Genomic DNA, 26,026 nt, shown 5'->3' on the forward strand with positions numbered 1-26,026 from the left:
TTCAATGAAATACCTGAACATTCAGAGTCTAGGATATTTAAATATCAAGCATGAAATTATTCTATAGATATAGCCTAGAATAAGACTGTCCAATAGACCTTTCTATAATGATGGAACAGCCCTAGATCTGTGCTGTCCAATAGGGTACCCCTTAGCCACATTGGCTATAAAGCATTTTGAAACTGATTTTATAACTAATTTTAATTAAGTTAATGTAAATTTAAATAGTTACCTATGACTAAGGGCTATTTTTTGGACAGTGAAGGAATAGAAAATAAATCTGAGATCTAGAATATAGAATGAGATCAAAATATAAAATATATGAAAGAAACAAGAAACAGAAAGGATGTATTGAATACTTTCAGTATTTATCTAATGAGAGTTACATAAAGTGAAAGTGAGAAAATGTATAAGAGAAAATAAAGCATAAAATGAACCAGAAAAGAAAAGAGAGACACTGGTTATCAAGCAGTGATAGCCCTTAAATAAAAGTTCTTAACCAAAAAAAAGGCGGGGCTCATACTTTCATATGTTTCTTAAAATTTATTTTAAAATTTAAAATTTACAGCTTTATTGTATTGTATAAAACTTTACTTTTCTTAACCCCTTAATTGAAGCTTAACACATATACATATAGTAAAGGGAAGAAAGTATACTGGTTGTAAATACACAAGTCATTAATTTAAACCTCAGGGCATTTTTACACATATGCAAGCATGCCTAAAATTTCCAAGAAAAAAAATCAAATTGACTACAATTGAATGAAAATAAGACCATTGTCATATTTCTCAGCTGTAACACTTTCTCCTAGAATAAAAAGCAGCAATGGATTCAAACAAATGAGAGAAAACAAACAAGCCAAAAACCAACAACAACAAAACAAAAAGCATTCTGAATTCTATATACCCAGATATATTATAAATGAATCATGGGCATAATAAAAAATTTTCCAGACAAGCAAGAACTCAAAGTTGACCTCCTATGAACTCCTTTTGAAATAATTACCTCAGAACATATTCTAACAGGCTTTGGAAGGTATATGGAAAGGAAGAGGCTATGAGGCTACTCTTCAATCATTTCATTACCATATCTGGAGGACAATTTGAGAAAGAAAGAAGGCAAATGATCTGGTCACATTGTATTGTAAACGTGTAAACAAGAGACTTTATGGTAAATAAACTAATGGTACTTACTAGGAGAAAAATCCTAATCTCAGAAATCTTTTGACTAAAATGTTTCTAGTTAGTATTGTTTATGGTAAAGAAACCTAGAGTCTGTGGATTTATAAGAAATGGCTCCCTGGAAAAAATCACATATATTTTCTAACTCCATGGATATAAAATGAAACAATTAAAATACTTGTTACTTAAAACAGATGATAAAGAGATTTAGGGTTTGTTACTAAGTTAAAAAAGTTATTGCATACGGATGTGAAATTATTCCAGCACAATTTTTGAAAAGACTATTTATTTGCCTCTGCACATAATGATGTTCCATTTATTTGCCTCTGCACTTTGGCAAATGTCAATTACTGTATACGTGTGAGTCTGTTTCTGGACTCTCATTTCAGTTACACTCTATATGCCTATTCATTGGCCAATTCCATACTGAGTTACTATCTCTAGCTTTATAAAAAGTCTTGAAATAAGGTAGCATGTGAATGTCAAGTTTGTTTTTCTAGGCAAAACAATTTTGGTTATTCTTGTTCATTTGCCATTCCACATAAATTTTATAATCTCTTGTGCATTTCTATGACAAATATTGCCATGACATTGATTTGGATTGTATTTACTGATTTGATCAATTTGGAATTTGGACATATTTGGCATCTTAACACTACTGAGTCTTTCAATACATGAATATAATATGCCTCTCCATTTATTTCAGCCTTTTTGATTTCTTTCTTCACTGTTTTGTAGCTTTTACCATACACATCTTTTAAATATTTTATTACATTTATACCTAAGTAGCTCATCTTTTTCCACCATCAATGGTGGTATTCCCGTTTCTTACTGTTCATTGTCAGTACCTAAAAATACCATTAAATTTTTAAATTGTGATCTTGTATCTTCCGTAACTTTGTTTTGTACATTCTTTGAAATCTTCTTCAAATACAATCATGTTGAAAGTGAATAATAACAATTCCACATTTTTTTTTCTATTTGTATGTCTAGTTCCTTTTCTTTTCTTATTACACTGCCTAGAAACTCCAGTATAATGTTAAATGTGGGTGGTAAGAACATTTTTCTTTTGCCTTAGAGTGAGGGTTCAGTCTTTTATCAGTAAGTATGATGTTTGCTGTAGGTTTTCTGTAGCTGTTTCTTATCATGTTGGGTAAATTCCATTCTACCTAAAATTTAGAGTTTATCATGAATGGATATTGAATTTTGTAAAATTATTTTTCTATATCTATAGAGAATATAATTTTTTTCTATATCTATAGAGAATATAATGTATGTAGGGTCTGCAACAATGCCCTCTTTTTAATTTGTGATATAATAATTTGTGTCTTCTTCCTTGTTGGTGAGTCTCATCATAGGCTTTGGGTTTCATTGATTTTTCTCTGCTGTTCCATTTCCAATTTTATTTATGTTCTTTATTATTACTTTGCAGCTGCTTACTTTGGTTTAATTTACTTTTTTCAAGTTTCTTAAGGAGGAATTTTAAATCACTGATTTAAGACTTTTTTCATATAAACATGAAATGCTATACATTTCTCTTTAAATTGTGCTTTATTTGCATCCCGCAAATTTTGCATGATAGAGAGATTATTTTCTTTTATTGAATTCAAATTATTTTCAGATGTCCCCTCTGATTTTCTCTTTGACCTGTAAGTTACTAGGTTGGTAAAAAATTAATTGTGGTTTTTGCCACTTAAAGTGATATTTAGATGTGTGTTCATCAGTAAAAATATTTGGCAATTATTCCAGATACCTGTTTGTGATTTCTATTTTAATTCCATTATGATCAAAGAATATACTATGTACATGTTTTTAAATGTATTGAGGTTTGAATTATGGCCAGAACCATGATATATAGACTATACAATATGTTCTACATGCACTTGAAAATAATGTATATTCTGCTTATATTTAGTGTTCAATAAAAGTCGATTTGGTTGGTGAAGGCTTTGATGATATTGTTCACATCTGCAAATTCATTATTGACTTCTAGTCAATCAATTACTATCCAATCAATTACTTTGGGTTCTCTGAAGTTATTATATCTGTAGTTTGATAAATTATTCTTTAAAATTTTGTAACCACTATCTCTTCAAATATTTCATCTGCCTCACATTCTCTCTCTGTTTTCTCTAGGATTTCAATGCCACATATATCACACTAATGATATTTTCTTACGGCATTTGCGTGTTTTGTTTCCTTTTTTCTTCACTCTTTTATCATTTGACAGTTTAGGTAATTACTATTAACTGACTTTCACTTCCTCTATCACTTTCCTTAGCTGTGTCAAGTCTACTGGTGAGCCCATCCAAGGCATTCTTCATATTTCTTACGGAGGTTCTCATTTCTGGCACTTTCATGTGGCTCCTTCTTGTCGTTTTCATTTCTCTGCTGAAATCTTTATCCATGCACGTTGTACATCTTTGTGTTACAACCTTTAACCTATTAACCATAGTTATTTTCAATTACCTGTCTGATTGTTGCAACATCTGGATCATCTCTAAGTCTTGTTCAGTTGATTACTTTGTCTCTTGACAGTAAGGGTTGTGTGTTTTGTTTTTAACTTGATTTTTGTGTCTGTTAATTTTTTTATTAATTTCCAGACATAGTGTTCAGAGTGGTAGAGACTGATAAAAGTAGTATTTATGTATTAGGTAAATGTCATTTGTCTTCTGCTAGGCTATTATTGTGGGAAGGTGAGTAAATTTAACTCAAGAGTTGAGCCCAGTTTGGATTTTGTTGTTGCAATATTCAGTTTTGTTCACCACTGTCTTTAAATTCCTGTTTGTTCTTAGGTTGGAGATAGTTTGCTGGTGGGTTTTCACAATGTTTCTGCTCCACTCATTAGGGCTTCCCTGTTCAACTGCCCCTCAAAGGGAAACTTCTCTAGTCGTCTCCAGTGTTAATCTGTTGCTTCTGTCTTGGAGGTTGAGGTGTTATGGTTGTGGACGAGGTTCTCTGTCATCCTGATTCAGCCTCAATTTAAGCAGTCATTGTCTCCCTTAGTCTTAGAATATGGATTTTCACAGTGATCTTCTTCCAAACTCAATGGAAGGAGACCTTTACTGGTCTGGGCTCTTCTGAGCACATTTCTTGCTCCTACCTATGGATAAAGTATTTCTTTTTTTTTTTTCCCCCTTCCCCTACCTACAATGGAGACATCTTCTCCTTGCACTGGGCCAAGAGCTTTCTGCTATTCCCCAGCATCTTAAAAGTCTTTTTTCCTTATGTGAGAAGAAACCAAAGATGGGTTCCTGTGTTTCCTACAGCAGTGGATGCACCTCTTCTTCATGCTGCATCTCCAAAGTAGTCTATATTAGTACCTGCCCTGCCAATAAACTTTTTTCATCAGCACATAGTGAAGTCTATGGAGAAAAGCCTGCAACTGGCTGTCTTCATAGGTTCCATACTCTCACAGTATCAGAGAAGCAGTCTTTGAAAATTAATTAAAAGTCACTGTGACTTCTTTTTATTCACTTGTATGGTGGCCTTCTCTTCCTCTTGTGATCTTACACAGGTGAATCCATGCTTGTTCTCTATCTGTCTGCAGAGGCACCTGTCTTTCCTCAGATTCCAGGCTACTTGTTGTCCTGCAGCATTAGCTCTCCAATAGATTCCAGAAAAATTAGGATTTTGAGGACCATCTATCTTTCTCTTGCTAGAAGGCAGATGGGTACTCCTTCTAGATGTCTACATTCTTAGGCAGAAGTCAGAAGACCTGGGATTTGTGTTGTTATTGTGGGCAGGTATTAAAGTCAATCACTTTAATGTTTCCAGTAAGCTTCCAGATATGTCCACACAAGAAACCACGCAGATACGTTCTTCATTGTTCATTCATTTAGGGCCCATTTCCCCAGATCATACAGCAGGACCTTTGGTTAAAGTACAAGGGTCTGTAAATATCCAAACACTCGCCTGTGAAAGTCTAACAAGTCTTCTTCTGCTAATTCCACTGCTATTGCCCTTGTGCAAACCCGAACTTGCTTTTTTCTTCAAGGCTTTACAAAACGGCCCTGTGGCCCTTATTCTGTATTCTCACTCTAGAGGATCCTTTCAGTGGACTAAGAAGCCACCTTTTCCATGACTGGGAGAGAATGGTAAGACCCAGACTACACAGTATCCTTAGTGGGCTCTATTTTTGGTTCTATAGTCAGCGAAGCAACTGCTAATATAAACTGTAGGCTCCCCTGAAGTTACCCTCTTAGCATCTTTCTAATATACTGTCTCTACCTTGTGAACAAGCTTTGCTATGCTGCACTCCTCCTATCTGAATGTCTCTCTGATATCACCCATGGCGCAATCAGTATTTCTGTCCTCAGAATTTTCTGATGCCCTTCAGTAGTGGGAGTGGTTTGAACCAACCCTCAGTAACAATCTCACTTTTCTCTCCTGAGTTATATATGCTAAACAACTCAGCAGTTTTAGCCAAACTTCAAGAGAACTCACTGAATAGCCCTATTCAATTTCTGCAAATTCCTGCAATCTGCATATGTACTGGTTACAACAACTTCAAATATTATCTGAGTAGATGGATCGTAAGTGTCCAGTGAAAATATCTGTGCCAACACCCTTGGTATATCTTTAACACTTGTTTCAGCAAAAGCCCCACTCAAATTCAGATTTATTTTTGGAGACATTATGGTTCAGGCCAACAGGATTAATAGATAAATATGATTCAACCAAAACCCCAAAAGCCCTGCTAGTCTCTAAGTTTCCTGCCTATTTCCAGTATATGAGAGAACCAGTAATTTATTTCTCAAAGTAGAAGAACTATCTCTGGTTTCTGCTGTCTATATACATCCTTCAGAATTTCATGGGTTGGAATAAATAAATTAAATTTTATTTAATTTAATAAATCCCACTTAAATGTTAGCAGCATTTATCAGCCAGCCTCTGTTTTTCATTTAGGTGCCTCTCATCTTTAGCTCAACCTGATCTTTCTCTGAAGAGGCAATTCTCATACTGTCAGTGTAGTAAACTGACTTTCTATTAGTGATTTTTAACTCCAAATCCTTCGTGAGAATATGGCAAAATGCTAGTAAATTTTAAAATCCCCATATCAATGCATGAAATAAATACTGATTCACTTTCTACAAGAATGCAAATTGTTACTGGCTGGATTCCCAAATTGGAATGGCTAAAATAGTGCTAAATTAAATTAAATTTGGCCTGAAGCAACCTTCATACATTGAGTCCCTAAGAATGAACTGCAACCTAAGAGTTTATTTTTGTAACAAATAGTTGAGTCTCAGCCAATCACAGCCACTGAGCTCCAAACGAACACAGGCTGCCAACTGATCAGACCATGTCTATACAGGGCCAATGCCTCATCACAACATGCAAATTAGGCAAACACTCAACGGTAACCAATAAAGCTGTTTCTGTATGTTAATTCCTTTTCCTGTCTATAAAAACTGCTTGCCACATGGCTGGACGAAGTTCCCTGAACCTCCCCTGGTTCTGGGTGCTGTCCAATTTGTGAATCATTCTCTGCTCAAATAAAGTCTACTAAATTTAATTTGTCTATAAAGTTTTTCTTAACAATAGCATACCGTCCCCCATGATCTGAGGCACTTCCTTTATAGCCTTTACAATATCAGTTACAATGAAGGTAATCAGAAATACCAACCTGTTTAATCCTTCATACTGTTAACCTCCAGGATTCATCTGTCTTAAGTACTGACCAGACAAGAATTTGGAAAAGAGAGTTAGAGGGAACCAAAACTTCTACTTCAACAATTTCCTTAATCAGAACAACAATCTCTCATTACTTCAAGAGAGTCTGCATTTATTGTATACCACCAAAGATGTCTCCAGTCACATTTTCCCATTAGCAAATTTACCCCTACCCTGCTTTCAAGTGCCTTTCAGAGTATCATCTGTATACCCCACAGGGATTACTGGACAACTAGCATCCATATCTGGTGACCCTAAGAAGTTTGCATATCACCTCTACATCACTTCATCCAAAAAAGCCATTGCAAAAAGCCTAAGGCTTTTTTTTGTTTTATACTGTAAGGGATATTTTAATTTTATGGACTTTTGAATTTTAATTCCTAGAAATTACCTTTACTATTATTTTCTGTCTAGAACTTCTATATCTGGATATTTGCACTTCTGTGGATATTTCTCAGCTGTTCGATCATATTTGTTTCCTTCTAGGAATGTGCTGGTATCCCACCTTACAAATGATGAATTCTTTCTTCAGCTATATTCATTCTCATATGCAATCTATTACGCTTTTTATTCAGCTGTTAACTTCTTTGCACCTAGTGTTTCTATTTGATTATTTTTCATTACATCTTATTCTTGTTTCCTATTGATAATATCCTTCCCTTGTTGCATATTTTCTCTATTTCAAATTCTCACTCTTCCATTTTAATACTTCTGATATGTTGTCCAATTTACATTTTTTAATTTAAGGAAGATATATTTCTGAAATGTTCAATTTAAATAAGTTATATCTTAGTATTTTGGCATTTAATAATATTATTAATTTGGCTTATCCCTGAAAAGATAGATACGTTGCCTGTTAGTATGAACTGGGGAGGGGCAGAAGAAGGAATCTAGGTCAATCCTTAGAGGTCAAAGGTTTATGAAGGGATGGGCTTTCAGGTGAAGAACTCAAGTTACCACAAACCAGAATTAACCACTCCTATTCGGTTTCACCGCACCAAGTAACTTTTCAAGTCAACACTCTACATTCAAACACCAAGGAAATGGAAGACTGCCTAAATTGTCATCCGTCAGCCCTGGAAGTTTGGAGGAAACTGAATGAAAGAGAGAAAGCCAAGTCTGGTGAGTCCTCATCCATTAGTTTTCCTCAATTCTCCACCCTGTCAAGGATTTTGCATTCCCTTGATTTTATCCCTGCAGAAGGATGGGCCATTGGAAGTACTGGCCTTCAAAGGTATGGGCAACCATTGCCAAATCCTGCAACAAAAAAGAAGGCAAAGGGGAAGTCAAGACACTATTTCAACTGCTCTTTTCTAATTTCTGCTTTAACAGCTGAGCCAAAAGCCCTTTGCTGTCAGCTGCACCCATCTACCTGCCTTGCCACATACCAGTTCAAAGTAGCTGTCTTTTTTCCTAAGGATTTCTCACATTTTTATGAGTCTGCATCGAGTTTTCCTTCTCCCCCACCAGTTTCCCTCGGGTTGATTTGCTGGAGAGCAGCAGCAGCTTGTGCTAATTTGCAGTCTTGGCATAAATTGGAAACTCTCCTCCAAGCAGGTTTATGAACAGGAAACAGAAGACAACATCGCTGTAATAGAATCAAAGTAGACTACTGAATAGTCTTCTGAGATATACAAGATCCAAATTCTGGAAGAAACCTCAAACATCTAATTGTACATTTGACTACCCTGCTGGAATATTTAACTGTTAATTCCTTTAACAATATGGTCTCAAGTGAATGGACTAGATAGACAATTTTAAAGTGTAGAATAAATTGAAGAAAAGTTTTACATTTAAAGTTTAAATTATTTTAAATTTTGACTTAAAACTTGATTTGAAATTATCTTAATTTTAATAAAGAATGAAAAACAAATTTGAGAAATCTTCAAACTGCTTTCCACAGTGGCTGAACTAATTTACATACCCACCAACAGTGGATAAGCATTAACTTTTCTCAACAGCCTTACCAGCATCTTTTCTTTCTCTTTTTAACTTTTTAATAACAGACATTCTGACTGGTGTGAGACAGTATCTCATTGCAGTTTTGATTTGTATTTCTCTGATGATTAGTGATGATGAGTATGTTTTCATGTCTGTTGGCCACTTGTGTGTCTTCTTTTGAGAAGTGTGTGTCCATGTCCTTTGCCTATTTTTTTAATGGAATTATTTGTTTCTTGCTTGCTGAATTGAGTTCCTTATAGATTCTGGATATTAGACCTTTGTTATATGCAGAGTTTGTACATATTTTTCCCCATGCTGTAGGTTGTCTGTTTATCAATAGTTTGTTTCTTTTGCTGTGTAGAAGCTCTTTAGTTTAATCAGGTCTTACTTGTCAATTTTTCGTTTTGTTGCAATTGCTTCTGGGGACTTAGCCAAAAATTCTTTGCCAAGAAAGCCTCTGAGAAAGGTATTTCAGAGGCTTTCTTCTAAAAGTTTAAGAGTTTGAGGTCTTACATTTAAATCTTAAATCCATCTTGAGTTAATATCTGTATAGAGTGAGCTACCATTTGACCCAGTAATCCCATTGTTGTGTATATCCCCAAATGAAAAGAAGTTATTATACCAAAAGGCACATGCACTCATATGTTCATCTCTGTGCCAATCACAATAGCAAAGACATGGAATCAACCTAGATGCCCATCAATGGTGGACTGAATTTTTAAAATGTAGTATATATATACTATGAACTACAACATAGCCATAGAAAAGAATGAAATCCTGTCCTTTGCAGCAACATGAGTGGAGCTGGAGGTCATAATCCTAAGTGAATTATCACAGAAACAGAAACCTAAATATGGCATGTTTTCACTTACAAGTGGGAGCTAAATATGGAGCACACAAGGACAGAAACATGGGAACAACAGACACTTCAGATTACTAGAGAGGGGAGGGAGAGAGGGGGACATGGGTTGATAAAATTATTTGGGTATTATGCTCACTACCTGGGTGCAATATACCCATGTGACAAACCTAAACATGTACCCCCATATCTAAAATAAAAGTTGAATTTTATAAAAATAAAAATAATAAAATATGTTAAAAAAGAAAAAATAGATATCAATACTGGTAAACCTTAAACTACAGATAAATTGCAAAGTTCTAGGTAAAGTGTCTAAATCCCTACTTTTAGCTGGGACATCTATTTGAGAAAACCTGTATCCAGCTCTTTAAATATAATTTGCATTGCCGTTGCTTCAATTCACAATTTTGAAGCAATCATCATATAATGCTCCTGGCATTGGTGGTGAAAATAAGTCAAAGCATATTTAAGCCTGTATTTTTGAAGCACGTTAACTGTCCTAATGCCCATCTCCTAATGTCCTCATAACGGGAATATTTTATTTTTACATTTTGGTTTCTCTTATATTCCCAAATATAGAGCCCACATTAAATGAAAGCTAACTAAACAACTATTTGTGAGTTCCTGGAACCTACTCTTTTCCAGCCGTCTCTCTGAGTGGACTACCCTTGTTCCTCAGATTCCACCACATCAGGTCTTTTAAAGTTAATCATGAGTGCTCTACATTAAAATGCAAAATATCCTAGAAAGAAAGACATTTTTACCTACTGGTATATAATTGTGTATTATTTTATCAGATCGTTGGTATGGTATTGACCATACCATAGTCAATGAATTAGTATTGAATACCAGGATTTAAAGCAGGCTTCAAAAGACACTGAGGAACGTAGATCAAAGAGAGCTGGTGAAAAGTTTCAGGATACCAGGTGGGACATGGAAACTAGCAGCACCTTTAGGCCATTTGCCAAAGTGGGGAAAGGAGAAAATATTTTAAAGCAGGTGGGAGTATGCTGATGTAACTACCTTCTTCACGCTTTCATTTAGAGCCACTGTGCCCAAGAGACTGAAAATACTTCTGAAATTATTACACATATCCCAAAGTCAGGGCTATAAATTGTGATGCAACAAAAGATCCGACTTTCCCAGGCTGACCACCCAGCTTGCTTACACCTCCCTGCACAGCAACATACACAAGTTCCAATTTGAGGCCCTGCTTTAGAAATTTCTCACCTGTCCAAAAGAAATTCACCTGAATCTTCCTCTCTACTCCACCTAAAACTGATGAATCATCGTTACTTCTGGTTGTAGAAAGAATGAATGAATTCATTTCTCAGAAAAGAAAGTTAACACTGAGATGATGGGGGAAATGTTGGCAGATATTCATATATGGACAACTTTTCCTCATCTCTAAAATCATACTATGCCTAAAGCCAATGTTCAAGTTACACCTATTTTAATTATTTTGCAATATTTAGATACCTAAGTCAGAGACGTCAAAGCAAGGGCTTTCCTTCGCAATTATAACCCCTCTAATCCTATCCCAAATTCCCAGCCATCTGCAAAACAAAGCCAGTGGATTTCTGTGCATAATTAACACCCAGACTAGACCATTCTTAACTGGCTCCTCACCTGTAACACCAAATTAATGTCAGGAAATGCAACTACACCTATCATTAGCTGCGTTCCATATTCCAAAAGAGAAAAAGATATTGCTTTGAATATATCTTCCTCTTACTTTTTCAAATATTTCCTTATTTGAATTCCTTTGGGTAAATGTCATTTCCTGTTAGGACCCCAAATTCGAATTCCTTTTTGAGATTCAAAATAACAACCAGTTGTTGGTTTCACAATAGCACTGCAAAAGACTGAAAGTTCTTATAAATCCCTGAAGGAACAAAAAACCATGAGAGTTTTTATCTACCTAACATTTTGAGTTTTGATCCTTTGGTTTTAGTTTGATATTCTAATATTTAAGCAAGTAATTAATAACAACTAATTTTAATAAACTCAGAACATCTGTAGAAGGTACAATTTAGGCAACTACTAAATCATGCACCTCTTTCCTGGATTCATTCTGTAGTTTTAAAACAAATTAGTGTCCATTAAATACAACATATTTCCATTTTAAAGAAATTATTAAAATTCCACATAATACTTTATGCATGCATGAATATTTGAACATGTAAAACAAAAACAAAAATGTTAGAACTTGTAGTTAGCACTCTGTTCAATGTTCTAGTTCAATTTCTATTCTTTTCATCTATCCTATAATTGTTTATCTTGATTCTATTATTAAATGAGTATGCTGGGTTTATAAGATGAAATTAATTCCCATCTAGCAATTTCTAAATTCACAATTTTATAAGTCTTAGCTATGTGAAAATAAATAGAAACAGACCTCTTTGCTGATTTTATAACTAAAGAAACCTGAATTGAATAATTAGGACATAAAAACATGTGATAGTAAAGTTTACTGAGAAATGGCTACCAAAAACAAGATTCATTTTCAAGTAAACAATGCAAAAATTCACTAAGCTGTTCGCCAAGTAGTTTTTCTCTTTCTACATTTATACTTGCACTAGCTCTGCTAAAAGAAGCCTAATATATCTATGATTGAGACCATGTCTTTATTGGAAATAGTGAAAATAGGATAATACATTCAATATTGGTTCACTTAAGGTAAGCCTAAACTACAGGAGATAAAGAATGCCATTAGCCAAATAGAAACTGTCTTAAAGATACAACATCTAAGAAGATGATGACAACAGCATAATATGAAACTCCAGTTAGTTAGCAACCTGCTTTGGTGATAAGACTTGAGCTCATAGGGGTATGCGTCCCAATAAAATAATTCAAAATGTGGAAGAAAAAACAGAGTGTGACATCAGAAAATTGCTGAAATTATTTCTATTTGAATACTTTTTTTCTGACCCAGAGAGGTACAATTTATCATGGAATGAATGGAACAATATGTGACAATAAGAGGAACCAATGAGAATAAATTAGGCTAGATTGCTGTGATACAGTGTTTTGCTTACTTGAACTGGCTACAAGTTTCTTTGCTAAATTCAAGTTGTTTCCTATACTGCTTAACATGCCAAATTTGTTTTGATTTAAAATGCAGTAATGAAAAGAAAAAATTACATTGGCATTACTTTATACGGCAAAGTTATTTTTAGATATTAATATATTCCACAAACAAATTTATTATACTCATTCTAGTTGACCTTAAAATTCTGTTATTCTGCTATTTTCCTAAAGAATATAAAGATCCAGTATGAATATTAGTGTAAAAAAATCTTACAAAGGTCTACCTGGCTTTGATGACCCGTCATTACACAGGAAGATCCCTGCTGCTACTGGCGCTGAATTCTCAGTCATGATAGAGCTGCTCCACAATCATGGAAAGATTTGTTAATTTTTGCATCCACACCCCTTCACTCTAGTTTGACCACACGCTAGGTTGCCTCTTTAATGCCAGGTTCCACCACGTGACTTGAATTAGCCAATGAAATGTAAACAGAAGTTACACGCGCCTCTTCCATGCACCAGGTGCAAATCTTGTCTCATTTTCTTCTATCTCTTTCCTCCCCCGCACTGCCACACGTGAAGCTGCTGATTGCCTGGGTTCTGGACTGAAGATCTTATGGAGATGAGCACCAGCTGTGGAGAAAGCCAGTGGTGTCCCAGACTTTAGGACTATTTCAGGAGAAAAAAAAAGTACTTTGGACCATAGAACTTTTGCAGGTGAGAGCTGAGCTGTGTCACGGAATCCTTCATCTTATAGATGGCTAATTTTTTATTTTGGTAGAAGATGAGGTTTTGCCATGTTGCCAAAGCTGATCTTAAACTCCTGGGCTTAAGTGATCTGCCCACCTCAGCCTCCCAAAGTAATGGGATTATAGGCGTGAGCCACCACACTTGGCCTTTTCTTTTTTTCATATTTATTTAATTATTTTATTTTATTGAGACAGAGTCTCACTCTGACACCTGGGCTGGAATGCAGTGGCTATCATGGCTCTCTGCAGTCGTGAACTCCTGGACTCAAGTGATCCTCCCATCTCAGCCTCCTGAGTAGCTGGGACTACAGGCTTGCACCCATGCCTGGCTAATTTTTTTATTTTTACTTTTTTGTAGTGACAGGCTCTCGCTACGTTGCTCAGGCTCGTCTTGAACTCCTGGCCTCAAGTGATTCTCCTACTTGGCCTCTCAAAGTGCTGGGATTATAAGCCTGAGCCACTGAACCCAGCAAAATTTGCCTTTCTTATACTAATTTATCTCTGTTGGGTCCAAGAGCTTACAAGTTGGTTGTCATTTAATATGTTAAACACTAGAATATTTTTTAGTTGAAATTTTATTTTTTCCCTTTACATATTGTATCCTTTAGTGCTTTATTTCACTAATAAGAATTATAGTTTGCAATCATTTCCCACCTCTATATTCAGTATATCAATTTTTGTTTTTCCTTTCTATTTCTGTCTTTTGCTATAATTTGCTGTAATACAGGTACTTTCATCAAGGCATCCAGTTCTTTATATCATTCTATATTTTTACTTGGGAGAAATAGAAATGTTGCTAATTCCATCTTACTGACAATACCTAAATTATTGTTTGTTATAGAACATAATGATTTAAATATACAAAACACTAAACTGTTTGAGATTTTTTACATTTTATGCGTGCAGAATTTACATTTTATGTGTGCAGAGACAAAAATTGTTATAAGATTACAAGTTAATGTGCAAGATGATTTCCGATTCATGAGTTTCAGGTTTTGATAGCATATCCTTATCCACTAGATTAGTCTTTTAAAAATGTGTATGATAGGGAAAAAATCGAGGGCATGAAATTCTGAGACTTATGGGAACTAAACTTAAATGTTCGTTGTTAGATTTTTTTTTTTTTTGCTGCATATGAAGTTTCAGGCAGTCATTGTCCAACAACATTAAATACTGAACATATGGGAAAAGCATATGATTTTTCGAACTGTTTTTCTAAAGTAATCTCATTCTACATACACTTAAGAGCAGTTATAATGCTTTAGTGACACTTGAAGTAGCTATTTAATGTGATCTCACCACTATAGGGAAGGCCGTTGCATGACTTTTTTGTGTGTGCTTAACTGCTAAACAGGAGAACCTTTTCCTGAGCAACCAGCTGGGAAGGATTTAATTTGACATTCTCCCTACTAGGACCCCCCAAAGAGACTGGCATGTGTGCCCAGCCCATTATGACAAGAGAACAAGGGGAATGGTGCTATCCCCTGATATCTGACCAGCACTTTATGTTTTAAAAAGTGTTTTTACAGCTATTATTTTCTTCCCCACACAACCACCTTGTGAAGAAGGTAGGATAGCTATTATTATCTTTCTTTCACAAATAAGCCACTTGTTACTTGGCTTCTAAAGCATATCTAAGCTCTAATTAAAGTTTCACAACATTAGTGTTTAGAGAGGTATCAATCAGTGCATCCAGTTTACAACATGATTCAGAAACTTGGGGAAAAAGCAGACTGCCTCATCCCTACACCCCAAAGAAACACAGCTATTTTCCTAACCAACAATCACCATTTACTTCCTAGCTGGCTATGAGAGAACAGTCAAGAGCAATTTATGATGCTCTTACCTCCTTAACAAAAGACACTGCAGTACTGTTAGCAGTACCATAATAAAATGTTTTTGGTTTTTTGCTTTAGAGATAGGGTCTGGCTCTGTCACCCAGGCTGGAGTGCAGTGGTACCATCATAACTCACTGCAGCCTCAAACTACTGGGCTCAAGCAATCCTCCCACCTCAGCCTCCTGAGTAGCTGGGACTACAGGTGCATACCACTATGCCTGGCTAATTTAAAAAAAATTTTTTTTGTAGAGATGGAGTCTGGCTATGTTGCCCACACCGGTCTTGAACTCCTGGCCTCAAGCAATCCTCCCTCCTCGGCCTTCCAAAGTGTTGGGATTACAGGTCTGAGCCACCCCATCTGGCCTAAAATGTTTTGAATTAATGAAAACAATACTGTACCAATCAAGAGAAGTAGGATGGAGGATCTGGTGAAAAAGAGATAACACTACGAGGAATGATTGATTTTGATGGGCTGGTGGTAAGGAAGGGCAGGGGGTGCAATCTGGAAGGGGTACACAGGTAGGGCTGCACACAAAAGTAGAGCACCATTAAAATGAATTTTAGATAAACAATGAACACTTTTTTAGTATTTTTTTTTCTGGCAACCGTGTACACAGGAGACTTTAACTTTCCCTAGAATGTACAATCCTTGAGGGCAGAAATTTTTGCCTCTTTGGTTCACTGCTGTATCCCCAGTACCTAAAACAGCACATAGTAGGTGCTCATGTATATCTGGCCTATATTAATAAGGTTTATTTCTTAAGCTAAGTAGTGCGTACAAAGGTGCTTGTTATATAACTTTCACACATTTTGTATGTCTGAAGTGTGGCATAATACATTTTACAAATTACAGCATTAATGAATAGCTCGTTTTAAAAGCAGTTTCTTTTACCCAGCCTCCGAGAGGGACTCCAAGGGGGAAGTCAGAGTATAAAAGGTTGTGAATCACCCCTTATCCCATTTAAATGTTACATGGGGATGTCAACTTGAGATGATCAGTCGTCGCATGTATTTTGTGCCAAGGGCATGGTTTGCCCTTTCCCAGAGGCTCCTCTTTTGCTTGTTTTATTACTAAGACTATGGAAAGTGCTTCTTTTGCCACTGCCCTGACTCCATCGTCACATGAAATTTCCCCTCATGCTCTACGAAGCCCAAGAAGCAATTTTTGGAAATTGAAGAAACATATAATTTACTCCACATCGGCCGGGCGCGGTGGCTCACGCCTGTAATCCCAGCACTTTGGGAGGCCGAGGCGGGCGGATCACGAGGTCAGGAGATCGAGACCATCCTGGCTAACACGGTGAAACCCCGTCTCTACTAAAAATACAAAAAATTAGCCGGGCGTGGTAGCGGGCGCCTGTAGTCCCAGCTACTCGGGAGGCTGAGGCAGGAGAATGGCGTGAACCCGGGAGGCGGAGCTTGCAGTGAGCCGAGATTGCGCCACTGCACTCCAGCCTGGGCGACAGAGTGAGACTCCGCCTCAAAAAAAAAAAAAAAAAAAAAAAAAAAATTTACTCCACATCTGAAACTCCTACTAAACCCAAATAGCTTATCCTTTTCTCATAGGAGACCAGTAATTGGCCCTCACTAGCTGCCATGAAGCCCTCTTTATCTCATCTTCATCTAGGTTCTCTAAATGTTATTTACACGCATAGAAGTGTATTTATAACCCGCATCTCTTACATGGAGTATTTTTTTAAACATTGGAGAGGTGTTTCTTTTGTAATACAAAGTGGGAAAAGGTAAAGGAATGATTTTTATTAACATATTCTCAACCCTGTGAAATATATAACATTTGACAACTATATAAAAAATAGGAAAACATTTATTTCTAGGTGGTATTATCACCAGTAATTCTTGCTTTTGTTTTGGTTTTCAGACAATACAACACGCATCTATACTTTTAAATTTTCAGCTGGGTGCGGTGGCTCATGCCTGTAATCCCAAAGTGCCGAGGTAGGCAGATCACCTGAAGTCATGAGTTCAACCCCAGCCTGGTTAACATGGTGAAACCTCATCTCTACTAAAAATACAAAAATTGGCCAGGCGTGATGGCATGGGCCTGTAATCCCAGCTACGTGGGAGGCTGAGGCACAAGAATCACTTGAACCCAGGAGGCAGAGGTTGCAGTGAGCCGATATCGTGCCACTGCACTCCAGCCTGGGTGACAGAGCAAGACTCCATCTCAAAAAAAAATTTTTTTTTCTATGAGTGTCATATATATGGTGTACACACATTTGTGTTTGTATATACATATATGTATGTATATATTACTATGTGTGTATATACATATACAGACACATACACATATATGTATGCTTGCATATATATTACTGTTTATGGTTGAGTCTCTAATTAGATTTGCTTATAGATGTACATGGGTCATGGTGACTAGAATAAGTAAAAAATCTTCCCCTGCACAGTCCAGATAACTGTCTGCAGTAACAATTCATACTCTGACACCCTGAAAGTCACAAATCAGAGAGCTTTCTTTTGCTTTCAACCTCAATGCCCAGACCTGTTAGGCAGGATACCAGGTGGGAAGGAAAAGTTACAGCTTGCTTATTAGATCTCAGGAACAAAGCAAAAAGGTAAGTACAGAACAAACCAAGTTGGAAAGGAATTAGTGGGGTAGGTATCTAAACCCATGAAGAAAGGATTTTGCCCAAGGCACCAGAAGAAGGTTGAGGTCTTGAGGTACCAACAATCTTAAACACCCCTTCCCCTGAGCATGTGAATGGAAGCAAATGCAGGGCAAGGGAGGAGACCACATCATCAGAGGGAATTAAAACCCACCCACTACACTTGAAATTTCATAATGTTTCAATCTCCTCTCTCACCAAATATTTTACTGGAGAAAGTCATCATAATTCTGATTTATTTTATTTTTTGATATGGAGTCTCACTCTGTCACTCAGGCTGGAGGGCAGTAGTGCAATCTGGGCCCACTGCAACCTCTGCCTCCCAGGTTCCAGCCATTCCTGTCTTAGCCTCCTAAGTAGCTGGGATTACAGGCATGCGCCACCATGCCTGGCTAATTTTTGTATTTTTGTAGAGATGGGGTTTCGTCATGTTGGCCAGGCTGGTCTTGAACTACCGACCTTGGGTGATCCATCCCCCTCGGCCTCCCAAAATGCTGGGATTACAGGTGTGAGCCACTGCCCATAATTCTGATTTTTCTTACTTCATTTACAGTAAGTCCTCGAACTTCTCTGTGACATTACATAGGGATGAGGATGACAGTAAAATAATAGCTTAATCTCATTAGATTATTGTGAGGATTAAGTATGAAAATGCAGGCAAAGCATTTTAGGCACCATGGTGCATTTAAGTGTTCAGTGAATGTTAGATATTCTCATTCATGTCTTTACTATTGATAGCAGTCCCACAGCAGAATCTATAAAAGTCTCAAGAAGCTGGGCAGTAAAAAGGTCAAAAATGGAATGGACAGGGAAAGATCAGTGATCCCAGAACAAATATCTGAGTTTATCTGGGTTTGGGTTATAGTGTTCTACCCAGAGGAGATACTTGCAGCTGAGACCACTAGAATAAAAAGTCACATTCATGGGCTGGGAATGCCCACTTTAGAGGTCACTTCCTGCTGTTGTCTTCAAAAGTGCTTTATGGCTTACATAGCTCCTGTAAGTATGTTTCTGGTGCGCTCACTGGTCCTAAACCGGCAGGTGGATATACTTACCGATGGTTTACATGTGGAGAAATAGCCCTGCCCAATATTTCACGGTTAGTGATGGAACTAGGACTCAAATTCAGGTTTCCTGGCTCCAATTCTACACTTGCTCCAGTACATAATGTTGTCATTTGAAGGTGTTCAGAGCCAGCAGACGTAGGACTCTGGACTCAGACGCTCAGAAAAAATTTCTGCATAGACAATTACTATTCTCACTCATTCAGCTATTTGGTACATAACTCAAAAAAGAAATGAACACTTGGCATGCCATTTTGGGCAGGTTGTCCCCATGGTGATGTGTCTCTTAGGAGGATCTTCTCTGCATTTCGTGTACAGATTTCTCCCAAATCTCACAGAAGCAATATTGGAACAGAAAGTGAAACTATGTAAGTCTCTAATATAACCAAAATAAGAATTCAAATACAGGTCTTTATGATTCATAATATGGCTTGTCGCATATTCCTAAGAGAATCATTTTACAGAATATATACTTCTCTTCCCTCCTTTCTCTTTGTTTAGCAACATCAAACAAAAGCTGCTTGGGAGTGGCTACTAGGAATTGGTTTTAAGCATCCAAACTAATTTCCTCTCTCCTCATTCAATCCCTCAGAAAGAAGTGCAAGAGGAGTATACATTACATTTGCATCAGCATTCAGCATTTACATTTGTCTTTCAACACTTCAACAGAATTGACTTAGGTAATAATTTACTCAACTTATTTCAGTGCAAGACTCTAAGATAAAAGCAAATTTTCTGAGAGTAAAACAAAACAAACCCAGACTTCAATGGACAGAAAATTGCTTTGAAATCCTAGTTATCTAGGCAACTTGCTATTATCCATTCATTATTAAAGAGAATAAAAAATTAGTTTGAGAAAAGACATACATTTAACACACAAACTCCAGAGCACAGGGTTACCTGAGGCACTGCCGTTAACCTTTGTGGTGTGAGCCATGCTGGCTTGAGTCCAATGAGAGATCCAGAAAGGAGTGAGGAGTCATGCAAATTTTATGCATCAAGTTCTCAAAGGCATTCAACCTGAAACAATAAAGAGAGCCCCATCAAAATGGATCATTTAAAAAATGTACAACACTAAATCTTAGACTTCCGTTTACAAAGATGGCTGCTAACAGAGAAAGGAAATCGGAATGGGGGGAGAAAGACTATAGATCCAGGAGGTGACTGCATTGGACCTGGCAGTATGGAGATAACACCCACGGATGTACCAGTGGCTACATACTGAAAGGGGGTCTCTACACATAATAATCTATGGGAAACAAAATTGGTTCTCTAGAAATGAGACTATTTTAGGAAAGTGGTCACCAAATACAAATGACTTCCTAATGTGTAGCACTCTACAAAATATTTTTGGTTTTTAAGCATATCTTCCTTTCCAAATTCTGGTTCAAAAAGTTCATTTATTCAACTGCAATTTCAAAGCAATTATTGCACCAAATGTTTACATTTTTAAAAAGATTAACTTCATGGAAATTCTTTTGAGATATCTGAAGTCTTTCTACCAACGCCTCTTTCTTACATGCAACCACCTTTCTAAAGCACAAATCTGATCCAGTCAGTCCTCCTCCTCTTAAACAAAAATTCATTATCTCCCACTGTGCCGTTGGATAAACTTCAAATTATTAGAGGTATTCGGACCAGAGCAACTCCATCTTGAATAGGGGCTAGATAAAATAAGGCTGAGACCTTTATTTTAAGTCTGAATTCCCAGGAGGTTAGGCATTCTTAGTCACAGGATGAGACAGGTCAGCACAAGATACAGGTCACAAAGACCTTGCTGATAAAACAGGTTGTGGTAAAGAAGCCGTCCAACACCCACCAAAACCAAGATGGAGATGAAAGTGATCTCTGGTCATTCTCACTGCTCATTATATGCTAATTATAATGCATTAGCATGCTAAAAAACATTCCCACCAGCAGCAGGACAGTTTACAAATGCCATGGCAATGTCAGGAAGTTATCCTATATGGTCTAAAAAGGGGAGGACCCCTCACTTCCAGGAACTGCCCACCCCTTTCCTGCAAAACACAAGAATAATCCACCTCTTGTTTAGCATCAAGAAGTAACTGTGTGTACAATCAGTTGAGCAGCCTACGCTCCTGCTCTGCCTATGGAGTAGCCATTCTTTATTCCTTTATTTTCTTAATAAACTTGCTTTTACTTTACTCTATGGATTCACCTCTAATTCCTTCTTGTGAGAGATCCAAGATCTTGGGGTCTGGATCAAGACCCCTTTCCAGTAACAAAATGATAGAACACGGCACATAGTTCTGAAACACCGGGGTCCACATTGGGCAATATATTCATTTTACATTGATATTTCTATTTAAAAGTTACCTGAGATTACCATAATAAGACTTATATTTCAATCACAAAATTTAAAACAAAAAAAGAAAAAAAATACAAAAAAGTACACTGTTTCCCCTTTGGTTTTTGCAAATACCTTCCGAAAAATACTAGCAAACAGTAAACAACAGTACATATAGAAATTCCATTTCCATTGTGCCCAAACTCTGACTCTAGACCCATGAAATCAGAAGAAGTTGGGAGAAATAAATTCTAAGTTGAGAATTAAAGTGTCAATTCAGAAACCCACATGACCTCTTAACAACAGAATGCCAAAATAATATCTGTATACACTAATTCTAATGCAGCCATTGAAATCATATAAGTTTTTAATAAGGCAAAATATTCAAAGTATGTTGGTTAAAAGAAAAACAAAACTGTATACTATCCTAAACCTAATTTTATTAAAAATATGTATGTGTATATGTACACATTTAAACGATGAGAAGTAAATGTACCAAAATGTTCACTGTGGTGGTTGCCTCTGGGTGATGAAATCATGGATTTTAGCTCTTTTCTTACTTTTGTAATAATAATTATTAAAAATAAATATTTAGGCCGGGCGCGGTGGCTCACACCTGTAATCCCAGCACTGTGGGAGGCTGAGGCGGGCAGATCACCTGAGGTCAGGAGTTTCAGACCAGCCTGGACAACATGGCAAAACCTCGTCTCTACTAAAAAATACAAAAATTAGCCAGGGCTGGTGGTGCACACCTGTAATCCCAGCTACTCGGGAGGCTGAGGCACCAGAACCACTTGAACCTGGGAGACGGAGATTGCAGTGAGCTGAGATTGCTCCACTGCACCCCAGCCTGGGCGACAGAACGAGACTGTCTCAAAAAATAAAACTAAAAATTTAGACCCCTTCTGTCTTATTTGCTTTAAAACCCTCAGGGAAAAGAAAAGGTATTTTTTAAAATGCTATTCAAAAAAGGAAACTATCAGGCTACAATCATGAAGATTATAAGGGGTCAGAAATATAAGTAAATAAAAAGGAAGGAAAAGGAAATGGCTGATTGCTTTGATCACATAGGGTGAGAATTTCTTGCCACTTAGTGAAATTTCCCTCATTGTTTAAATGGGTTTGCACCACAGTTCAAAGCTAACTACTGTGAAAGCAACTCAGTGTAAACTCAAAAGGACCCTTTTTTCTCTCTCTTTTTTTTTTTTTTTTAAACAGATTGCTTCTGACAAGCCTGCCCGCTGCGTGGCTTTTCCAGCTACACTGACTAGCATTGTGTTCACCTGGAGAGAGGAGATTCTAAACCATCCACTCCCTGCTGATCCTTAGTTTCTGGCTGGTGACACACCAGAAGGATAGGATGGCTCCAATCTCCCTGATGAAGGGGTAATCACCTGACTTTCTCTTGGAAACAGAGGCACTGGTTCAGGTCCACAACATTGAACTTGGAGAGCAATAACCTTTGTGTGCACAGTCATTGCTGGCTGAATCAAAAGGCAGGCATTAGGGATAAACACTGTCTTTTAAGAATAGGAGTGAATGTCTATACATTTCTGACAAACGCAGTTTTATTTAAAAAAAAAAAAAAAGTGGAGACTGGGAAGACCAGAGAGGGAGGGGCAAATGAAGGGGCAAAGGAAAGAAGCCCAGTTTCTGGAATTATTCAACTAAGTATGCTTTTAAAAGCTAACAACCACAAAACCCTAAGCCAAACCCTGTTTACTGGCCCCTTGCTAGCCTTGTGTGTTTGCACTCTTGCTCCATAACGGCTTGTAAATACCACCATGTAAAACCTTGAAGGCAAACAGAAGACAAGAAGGGACAAGCTGCATGTGCTAGGGGTGAATGAAGTATGCGTCAAGGTATTTGGATGGAGATGTGCCCAGAATCTTCCTAGTCAAGCTTAATAAACTTTGGCCCAAGGTCCTCTCCTGTTATTGAAACTCTTTCATCTGGCAGATCTTTTTCTCAGATCCAAATTGGTGCCTCCCACCCTTCCCCAAACTGAACAATAAAACCAAAATAAGGAGGAAGCCTAAAATTAGGAACTATAAGCATATCACTGGTAAAATAACAAGACACTGTTGGCCGGGCACGGTGGCTCACGCCTATAATCCCAGCATTTTGGGAGGCCGAGGTGGGTGGATCACTTGAGGCCAGGAGTTCAAGACCAGGCTGGCCAACATGGCAAAATCCCATCTCCACTACAACTACAAAAATTAGCTGGGTAGGGTGGTACACGCCTGTGATCCCAGCTACTTGGGAGGCTGAGGCACAAGAATCACTTGAACAGGGAGGCAGAGGTTGCGGTGAGCCGAGATCACGCCACTGCATTCCAGCCTGCACAGCAGAGTGAGAGACCCTGTCTCAAAAAAAAAAAAGAAGACACTGTCACTGGGTGTGAATCCTGGCAGTGTCTGTGCAAAGAGAACAGTTGTATATTGTGTATTGATTTTTCTCAGTTATTATTCATGCTGACAGGCGGCCTCAAATTGTGAGTGCTCATTCTTCTTAATGCTATGCAGATTCTTATGTTGGTGCATTGTATAAACCAGAAAAGGTTTGGCCACAGTCCATTCCTATGTCACAGATCAATAAATTGCTTCTTTTCTCCCTCAGAGGACAGTGCAAACCAGTAAATCTTAAGTGGTACAATGGTGGCTTAGTTCTCCTAGCTAAGAAAGAAACCACTCCTGCGAAAGGATTTAGGAAAATACATCAACAGAGAAAATAAAGAATTTGTCTTTGTCTCTATTTATTTCGGGAGACTGAAGGATGCTGATGCATGTTTTAGTAGATCGCCAAGTAAGGTACAATGAATGACGGAAACATTGCATGAGCTGACCCCATAAATACTTTACATTAGCTAAAATGATACAAATATGAAAAACAGCACACTAGAACTTTGATAAAAATACACCAATGCAAACAAGTAGTTAGATAAAATTGAGATTTGATATATACTCTAGCACTGCTAAACTATCAAATGCCACTATCTCAGTTAGAAACAAGATAATGCTGATGATAATATTGATGGTAATGTTGATGGCAGCTAATGTTAATAGACCTCTTACTATTAGTTATTGAAATATAAAATGTCACCCAAAGTGTAACATTAAGTACTACTAATAAAAAAAGATGTCACTAAATGATAAAATGCTTATTAAGAAATTACATTCATTATAAGACACATCCTCATTTCAGAGGCCATATGAGAAAAATGCATACCTTACCACTGATGCAATTGTTACATTCAAGGGACTTTTAAAAACACTTAACAGTTATTACCTTGTTTAAACTTCACAACAACCCTACAAAGTACTACCCCTTCTCTCCATTGTATACATAAGAAACAAGCACAGGGAGTTTTAGAACTTGCTCACATCACACAGCTAGTATGACAGCACTGACATTTAAAGCTGAGCAATTCAGCCCTAGGGCTCTTGTGATTATGTGATTTAGAGTAAGGGCACTATTGTTTCAACAAATGAGAACTTAGGGCATAAATGAGTGATGCATATACGTAAGGTAGTCACCTTAGTTACCTATATGCTTACTGCAAGGAGGCTTTGCGCAAATCCTTCTTAGATAAGAAAGCTGCATCTCGGAATTTTATGTAATTTTTTTTCTTTTTTGAGACGGAGTCTCGCTCTGTCGCCCAGGCTGGAGTGCAGTGGCGCAATCTCAGCTCACTGCAACCTCTGCCTCCCAGGTTCAGGTGATTCTCCTGACTCAGCCTCCCAAGCAGCTGGGATTACAGGTGTGTACCACCATGCCCAGCTAATTTTTGCATTTTTAGTAGAGATGGGGTTTCACCATGTTGTCCAGGCTGGTATAATATGTTTTTAGAGCAACTGTATTTGCAACCTTATTCCTTGGAGTAACACATTTAAGAGCCTGAAGTACTTACATGACACACAGGAAATGCTTCTCAGTACTTAACCAGTACACTCTTTTCTTCTTCTTCTTTTTTTTTTTTTTTTGAGACAGAGTTTTGCTCTGTCACCCAGGCTGGAGCACAGTGGCGCCATCTCGGCACACTGCAAGCTCCGCCTCCCAGGTTCACGCCATTCTCCTGCCTCAGCCTCCCGATTAGCTGGGACTACAGGCACAGACCACCACGTCCAGCTAATTTTTTGTATTTTCAGTAGAGACGCGGTTTCACCATGTTAGCCAGGATGGTCTTGATCTCCTGACCTTGTGATCTGCATGCCTCGGCCTCCCAAAGTGCTGGGATTACAGGTGTGAGCCACCGTGCCCAGTCCCAGTACACTCTTTTCTAGACTGCACAGAATTAGTAGAGCAGGCTTGATTATCAACCTTGTTCTTTATATGAATGTCAACTGTTTCAAAAAATCAAATACTTCCAGAACTGAAAAACAAACAAAAAAAAAACTCCACCAGGTAGAAGGTTCTAAATGCAATGGTAGGAGTTTCAAAAATGCATAAAAACTAAGGCAGGGTACTGGAATCAGATTCTTGCCACTCAAAGTAAGAATTATACTTTAAAAATGTAGATGAAAGCTGGCTTCACTTCTCCCCACAGAATAACCAAAATAAATATACATCAACGAGATTATCACCAGCAATCTCCCAGAACTCATGAAAGAGAATCGGTCAGTTCCTGGGGCCACTGAGAAGTAAAAACAAAACAAAACAAAACAAAAAACAAAACAAAACTCCAGCAGACAGTAAGAGAATCAGATTTTCATATCTGTGACACCCTTCCCCCAGTCTG

The 26,026-nt window shown here is 37.4% G+C and overlaps 1 protein-coding gene across 7 annotated transcripts in view; it reads right to left on the bottom strand.

The window, feature by feature from the left end:
- Positions 1–26,026, bottom strand: part of LOC749983 (putative WAS protein family homolog 3) — a 498,033-nt gene that overhangs the window by 365,374 nt on the left and 106,633 nt on the right. For all 7 annotated transcript variants that reach the window (XR_010156840.1, XR_010156844.1, XR_010156842.1 and 4 more), the window contains exon 7: positions 19,881–20,000. The gene's annotated coding sequence lies outside the window, so the exon portion shown is untranslated. The remainder of the gene's footprint in view (positions 1–19,880; positions 20,001–26,026) is intronic.

Source organism: Pan troglodytes, chromosome 4, assembly GCF_028858775.2.
Source record: "Pan troglodytes isolate AG18354 chromosome 4, NHGRI_mPanTro3-v2.0_pri, whole genome shotgun sequence".
Taxonomy (NCBI): domain Eukaryota; kingdom Metazoa; phylum Chordata; class Mammalia; order Primates; family Hominidae; genus Pan; species Pan troglodytes.